We start from the raw sequence: 6,306 nt of genomic DNA on the forward strand, positions 1-6,306 counted from the left end.
TCATTATTGTTAGAATTAGTGTTGATGTGTGTGCGACAGACATGTGTATTGGACATTTATGAAAATACGGAACAAATCGCGTCCCGTATTGGTTCAATACGGGACGCAACATTTAATTGTCAATTAAAGGACGATTCCATATTTTACGGGATGGGTGGCAACCCTAGGCGGGGTACACCATAGACAACATAGAGACAGACACACTCACACCTACAGAAAATTTAGAGTCACCAATTAACCTAGCATGCATGTCTTTGGACTGCGGGAGGAAGCCGAAGAACCCGGAGGGAACCCACGCAGACACGGGGAGAACATGCAAACTCCACACGGAAAGGCCCAAATCATTTCAGCATTTAGTGTGAAGGCCTGTGCTTAAATTCTGTCATGATATAACACTTTACAAATACCAATCTGAAGCAGAGGGCCATCAGAAAGTACTTTCAGTGTTATTTCTGAATGGTATGTGGGTAAAGTGTCTGTTCATGGAACCTCCGGTGCTGAAGGTGCAGACTGGTGTGACCAGATTTCTGTGCCATCATTCATTGCCCAGCTCTGTCTGGTTTCACAATGGACTCTGCTTGACAGGAAGTTGAAGTGATTGGGGATATGCCTGATCTTTTGGTAGACTGTATGTGTCTTGACCAAACTGCACATGCCCATTGCTGTCTCCAGTTAGATCGATGATGTCTACTGTTTGCTCTGAAATCAAAGACAGGTGAATTGGCAGTTGTAGGAACTATTAAATATAAAGCCAATATCTCAAAAAAGTGAGAACTTTTAACTGAATATTAACAGAAATATTTATGCTGAATGAGTGCAATGACTGCAAGCAGGGGGACACTTCTGACGAAGCTCTGTCACAAGTGATCTCTTTAGATGTTGTTATGTTATTGAATTATTGATTTTTTGACCACTTTAGGGGAAAGGAAAACAGGCTTTACAGCTTTAACAGAACATTGGCCTATCACCACTTTAAAGTTGTAAGTGAAGCTGTAAGTGGTGAACATGAACAAACAGTTGCCCATTTACAGAGAAACTTAGGCATTCATTTGAAGTCAGATTTGTGTCCACCTGACAAAGATCAATATTCACTTTATTTCTGTTCAGGTCTGCACCAGATTTTCTGCTGTTTGGTGCTGGGTAGGTACTGTACAGTGAATTTATCAGCCTTTTCACTGAAGACTGAACAGCTGCCTGCTGTTGCTGGAACCTCGGTTGATAATGTTGAGAGTGAGATCTGAATTTGCCATCTAGAAAATCAGAACAAATGGGTAAAAGAAGGTTAAAACGTGTTGGTGATGATTCTTTGTGATAATTGACTAATATGGATGAATGCACTTTTAACAAACAAGAAATTGTTGTGTAAGCAGCAGTTTTTTAAAGAGTGATAAAAAATGCTGGGCACACAAGCTGCATAAAGTAGACTGTCTTCATAGAGGATTTTGGACACTACTTGAATAATGCTGCAACTACCTTGCTCACCAAAATGACCCTGTGTGTAAATAAGACAGCTCTGGAAATTTGGATTTGTTTGGAGAAGATATTTTTTCATTTTTCTACTTACTTGGAAATAGCCTATTTCCCCAAGCTTCCCAGGTAGGGATATATTTGACACATTTTACTGAAATTGCCCTCATCTCCGAGTCTGTTAGAAATCAATTTTCAGACACTTGAATCTTCTTTATTAAAACTTCTTCCAACAGCACAGCACAGCAGACAGAGCTGTGTTGGTAGACAGAAATAATAGAACTGGAGATCAATGATCCTTATTGATTATTACAGCTCTTAATATCAAACACAAACTTCATTATAACTTAACCAAACAATAGTAACAGAGTAAATGGTAGTCCTCTACTGTTTAATACAAATTTTAATACAGCTATCAAGGTAACTGCTGCCTGCCTTTTATTCCACCAAAATCCTTTTTTTTTGGTGTGTCTAGCAAAGTTTTGGCTAAACTGAAGTCCCAGATCTAATCATCACTGTACGCCACTGATACAAGTTTTTATACTAAGAATTTTTCTGATCTCTCTTCTTCCTCCCTTCAACTTGTTATATGCTTTGTTGAGCTCAGTGCTTCCATCCACTTCTCAAGATTGTTTTGGCTATAATAGTTCATCTTTGCTCTGGACAGTTCTATAAGCACATACTCTGTTAAAAAGTGATAGTTCAGCCAAAAATGAAAATTAACTCAATATCTACTCACAGCTGTGCTGATGTGATGATGGGTGAGGACCTCCAGTTCACAAAACACTCCCGGGTTTCAGCAGAAAACAGCCTTGCAGCCAAATCCAGTACAATTGAAGTGAAAATTTTAAAATGTAAAAAAAAGAACAAAAACCACAAGATGTCTCCATACTGCTTTGTGTGGTGTAATCCAAGTGTCCGTAAGATGCAACACTGAAATTTGACCCAAAAAGACACCCTTTACACAATGTTTTTAGCCTAAATCTCAGCTGTAACCTCTCACAACAGAGCTACATGCACACGCCTGAAGTGGGTACATAAGCTCTCGCCTAAGCTGCACGACACAAGATATATGAGATCTCGCAATACCTTCACATCTCCGTTTACATGCTACCTGGAAGTGACTCAGACAACAGAGAGAGATCTGCTCAGAAATAGTGACTTGTTACGCATACAGTTGACTTCACAAACTTTCAACAAAGAACAAAATGTACAAGGCCTTCGACATAGAGGAGGAACATCATTTTGTTGCTGCAGCCATGGACTACAGAGCGAGAGCAACAGAAACCTTGTAGTGTACAAAATCCTTTCCAGATTGAGAAAGGCCCGACTTATGTTTCAGGTGTACATGTGGCTCTGGTCTGAGAGGCTACAGTTGACATTTAGGGTAAAAACATGGCGTAAATGGCATCTTGCAGTATGGAGACTTTTTTGTGTTTTGTTGTGTTTTATTTTATTTATTTATTTTTTTAATTTCAAAACTGGTCACCGGTCACTTCAATTGTACTGGATTTGGCTGTTTTCCACTGAAACCCCAGGAGTGTTTTGTGAACTGGAGATCTTCACTCATCCTCACATCAGCAAAGGGGTCAATAGATATTGAATGAAATTTCATTTTTGGGTGAACTATCACTTTAAAAAAATGGTACAACTGATGGATTAATTATTTATTAGTGTGGCGACGAGGAGGAGGTGAAAGAATTTAGAGATGATTATGTTACCAAAAGGGAAAGAGCACGACAACGCCACCCTGGGAATTTCACCCAGAGAATTACTTTGATGACATAAGGCACACAGATTCGTTTACTCTGGAGGCATGAGACGTGGTTCCAAGTTTTAAAATACAAATTTTTATTAAACAATCACTTTTAAAATACTAATTCAACATTCACACATAAAAAGGGGAATGGGGAAAATTAGGGCTGAGGCCTAGTGGATGGGTGAGCACTAGTGCAGGGGAGGGACCCACCAAAAAAAAGGAAAATAATCAAGGGAATCAACTTAAATCACCCGGCATACGTGGCAGACACTCTCAGTGAACAAACCCACTCCCAAGGACACAGCAGACAAGACGGGGGGATACCACCACCAAACACCAGCACCACCGCCACCGGCCTCCAGCAACTGGAAAAAGGGAGGGGAAATAAAACAAATTAGTGGGGGGTTGCACTGCAACAAAACAGAAATCAAAATCAATCAAAAATTATAATTAATGGGCAGGTCACAAATCAAACTTAACAAAATACTTCAAATAATAACTGCCCAACTAGAATCAGTTAACCAAATGTAAAAAAACACAATGCTAAGCAAAGAAAACAAACCCAAACAACTTACCAAATTACCAACAGAAAAACCCCCAAATGAACCTAATTAATCAGAAAATTATAATAGCAAACAAAATCAAAATAGACAAATAAACTCATACAAATAACCCAAAAACTAACAGAATATAACCCACACTCATTCAATTCATAAAAGGAGGGGGACCAAACCCCGGTTAAAAGTGTTGTGCCCTGGCTCGTATTGTGCGGCCGAGCAGCCTTCACACACCCCCTGGAACAGTCTATTTTAATGGGGGCACAGTTGTGAAGTGGCTTTGAGGCCAACAGCAGCGGAGACAAAGCAGCAGCGGAGACAAAGCGGCAGCGGAGACAAAGCAGCAGCGGAGACAAAGCAGCAGCGGCCCCAGTGAGCTGGTTAAGGTAGCACCTAATCAAGAAAAGTACTATGAGTAATATTAAATGTACTACAAAAAAATGATGCGGTGCACGCTAGGCTACACATACATACCTTGTTAGTGGTACGGACACACACACACACTCGCTTGCTCGAGAGGGGGGAGGGAGAGAGGGCTCCAGGCAGCCGCCAGCATTTACCTGTGATCACACTAGCATTAGCCATCTAACAGCATCACCCATACCGCAAAGAGAGAGGACACTTACCACAGCCAAACAAACGCGGCAGCACGTACAGGAGGCACAGAGTCACACCCAAGCAGTTGTCCTACAAAACACAACAATGCCATAAGCACACCGACAAAACACGAGCCGCGAGGTGAAGCAGCGTGTAGCCATACCTGACGGCCAAACGACCTCCGACACGGAAGTGACGCGCCGGTGATGACGGGGGCGCAAGAGGGAGAACCTGGTGGGAAGACTGCCACCTTTATATCAGCCCACCTCATTACAGGCGGCGTTCAATTGCATAGGGGAGGAACACCTCTATGCTGCTACATTCGAAAATAACTATCTTACAGCAACCAACATTTTAGCAGCCATGGCTGCCAAACATAACAACCGCTTCTGAGTTAAGGGTCAGATGAATGATCATTCCTTAATATTAAAGATGACAAACAATAAAAATTTATTTGTGTCATATTGGACAATTTTTGAGACACCCTTCTCCCAGAATGTTTTGACTTCAAGACACTCCCAGACCATACGCATAAGTGTATCTACCAAATTAACATTACATGACGTGCAATTCATCATACACAGATACTTTCATCAAATGTCTTTTCTTTGGTGCCTCGATGAACAGGTGCTATGGAAAAAAATAACACACACACAAAAAAGAAATGCTGGCTTTTCTGACTGGTTGACCTTTTTTCTTTTTTTTTTATCAATTCCATGAGTGGATGAATGGATCACTGTAAACCTGAATAAGTTAGCAGTACTCTAGTACTTGCCTAACTAATAAACTCAAATGCTTGGGCTTATCAGGGCTTAAAAAATTGGAGTTTTGTAGTCTTTGATTACAGTGAAATAAAATGATTGATTATGCAACTCTGAATTTTCGTTCACCTTACTCACTGCAAGAGCTGACTAATGTTCAGTATGAAAACTAGGCGTGTCACAGTAAAATGCAGAAAAAGCAACAACAACAACATCAAAAACCCCAAATCAATAAAGTTTAGTTTCTTTTCATTTACTTTGAGCAGAGAGTAGTGCAATTTACTGGGAGGTGCTCAGACCAAGGATACACTGGTGTATCCCTTAATTGGGCAGTTTTGGCAATTTTCATCCTGCGTCATCAAGACCCACAAAGGGAGATCATAGTCCAGTGACTGACAGAAGTTTCTGCAGCACTTGCACCTGCATGTTGTGAATAATGAAACAAGCAAGTGGAAAGTGTGATGTGTGTATTACTGTGCAGATGACCATAATGCAAGCCAATAAATAGCCTAAGTAAACAAATATCACTGATCAGTTGCCTATATTAATTAGAAGATGGACAAAGGAATATTAAATGATGATTAAAATCAGCATCAGAAAGAATACTACCAATAATCAGCCATTTCAATTTACAGATCTAACTGAATGCTGTCAGGTATCGAAATCTTTCTTAGATTTGTTACAGCTGTTATCAGCTCGTCATCAGTAACTGACGCCGCTTCAGACTAATGCCAAAAAAGGAACCAAGGATTTTTCATCTCACAGTTCTGTCTCCTCCGTCCTCACATCTCTGTCATGACCTCGCTGGGTGGAGCAAAGATGTGAGGAGAGGGAGCAAGTGGAGGAGATGAATTTACGAGTGAAAAGCATCCAATGTCCTTGTTTTGCTGCACCATCTTCTTTGGCTGTTCTTTGTTTTAAATGGCAGTTGGCAAACAGCATTTTGGTGATTTATTGCCACCCGCTGGATTGGAGTGTTACTTCACTTGCCAGAATGACAATAGTGTGACTGAGTCGGTCAGAAAACAGATGTATTTGTTGTATTCATCATGCACATGCTGTGTACCGAACTGTGACGCCAGTACCACGATTTTGATGATGACCAGGAGTCAGACGAGTCCCAGTTTTCAAGGAGCAGTAAGTAATTCTGGAGGAAGACATTTGA

General features: G+C 40.7%; 1 long non-coding RNA gene across 1 annotated transcript; it reads right to left on the minus strand.

Moving 5' to 3' along the window:
• Nucleotides 1–3,294: 3,294 nt before the first annotated feature.
• LOC146323400 (uncharacterized) lies at nt 3,295–4,698 on the minus strand. Its single transcript, XR_014771173.1, has 3 exons — nt 4,410–4,698; nt 4,258–4,343; nt 3,295–4,176 (listed from the first exon to the last, which is right to left on the minus strand). It is a non-coding gene; the product is annotated as an uncharacterized LOC146323400 (long non-coding RNA).
• Between the last annotated feature and the right edge of the window lie 1,608 nt (nt 4,699–6,306).

Source organism: Lutjanus erythropterus, chromosome 7 (genome assembly GCF_056507025.1).
Source record: "Lutjanus erythropterus isolate fLutEry1 chromosome 7, fLutEry1.hap2, whole genome shotgun sequence".
Lineage (NCBI taxonomy): Eukaryota > Metazoa > Chordata > Actinopteri > Lutjaniformes > Lutjanidae > Lutjanus > Lutjanus erythropterus.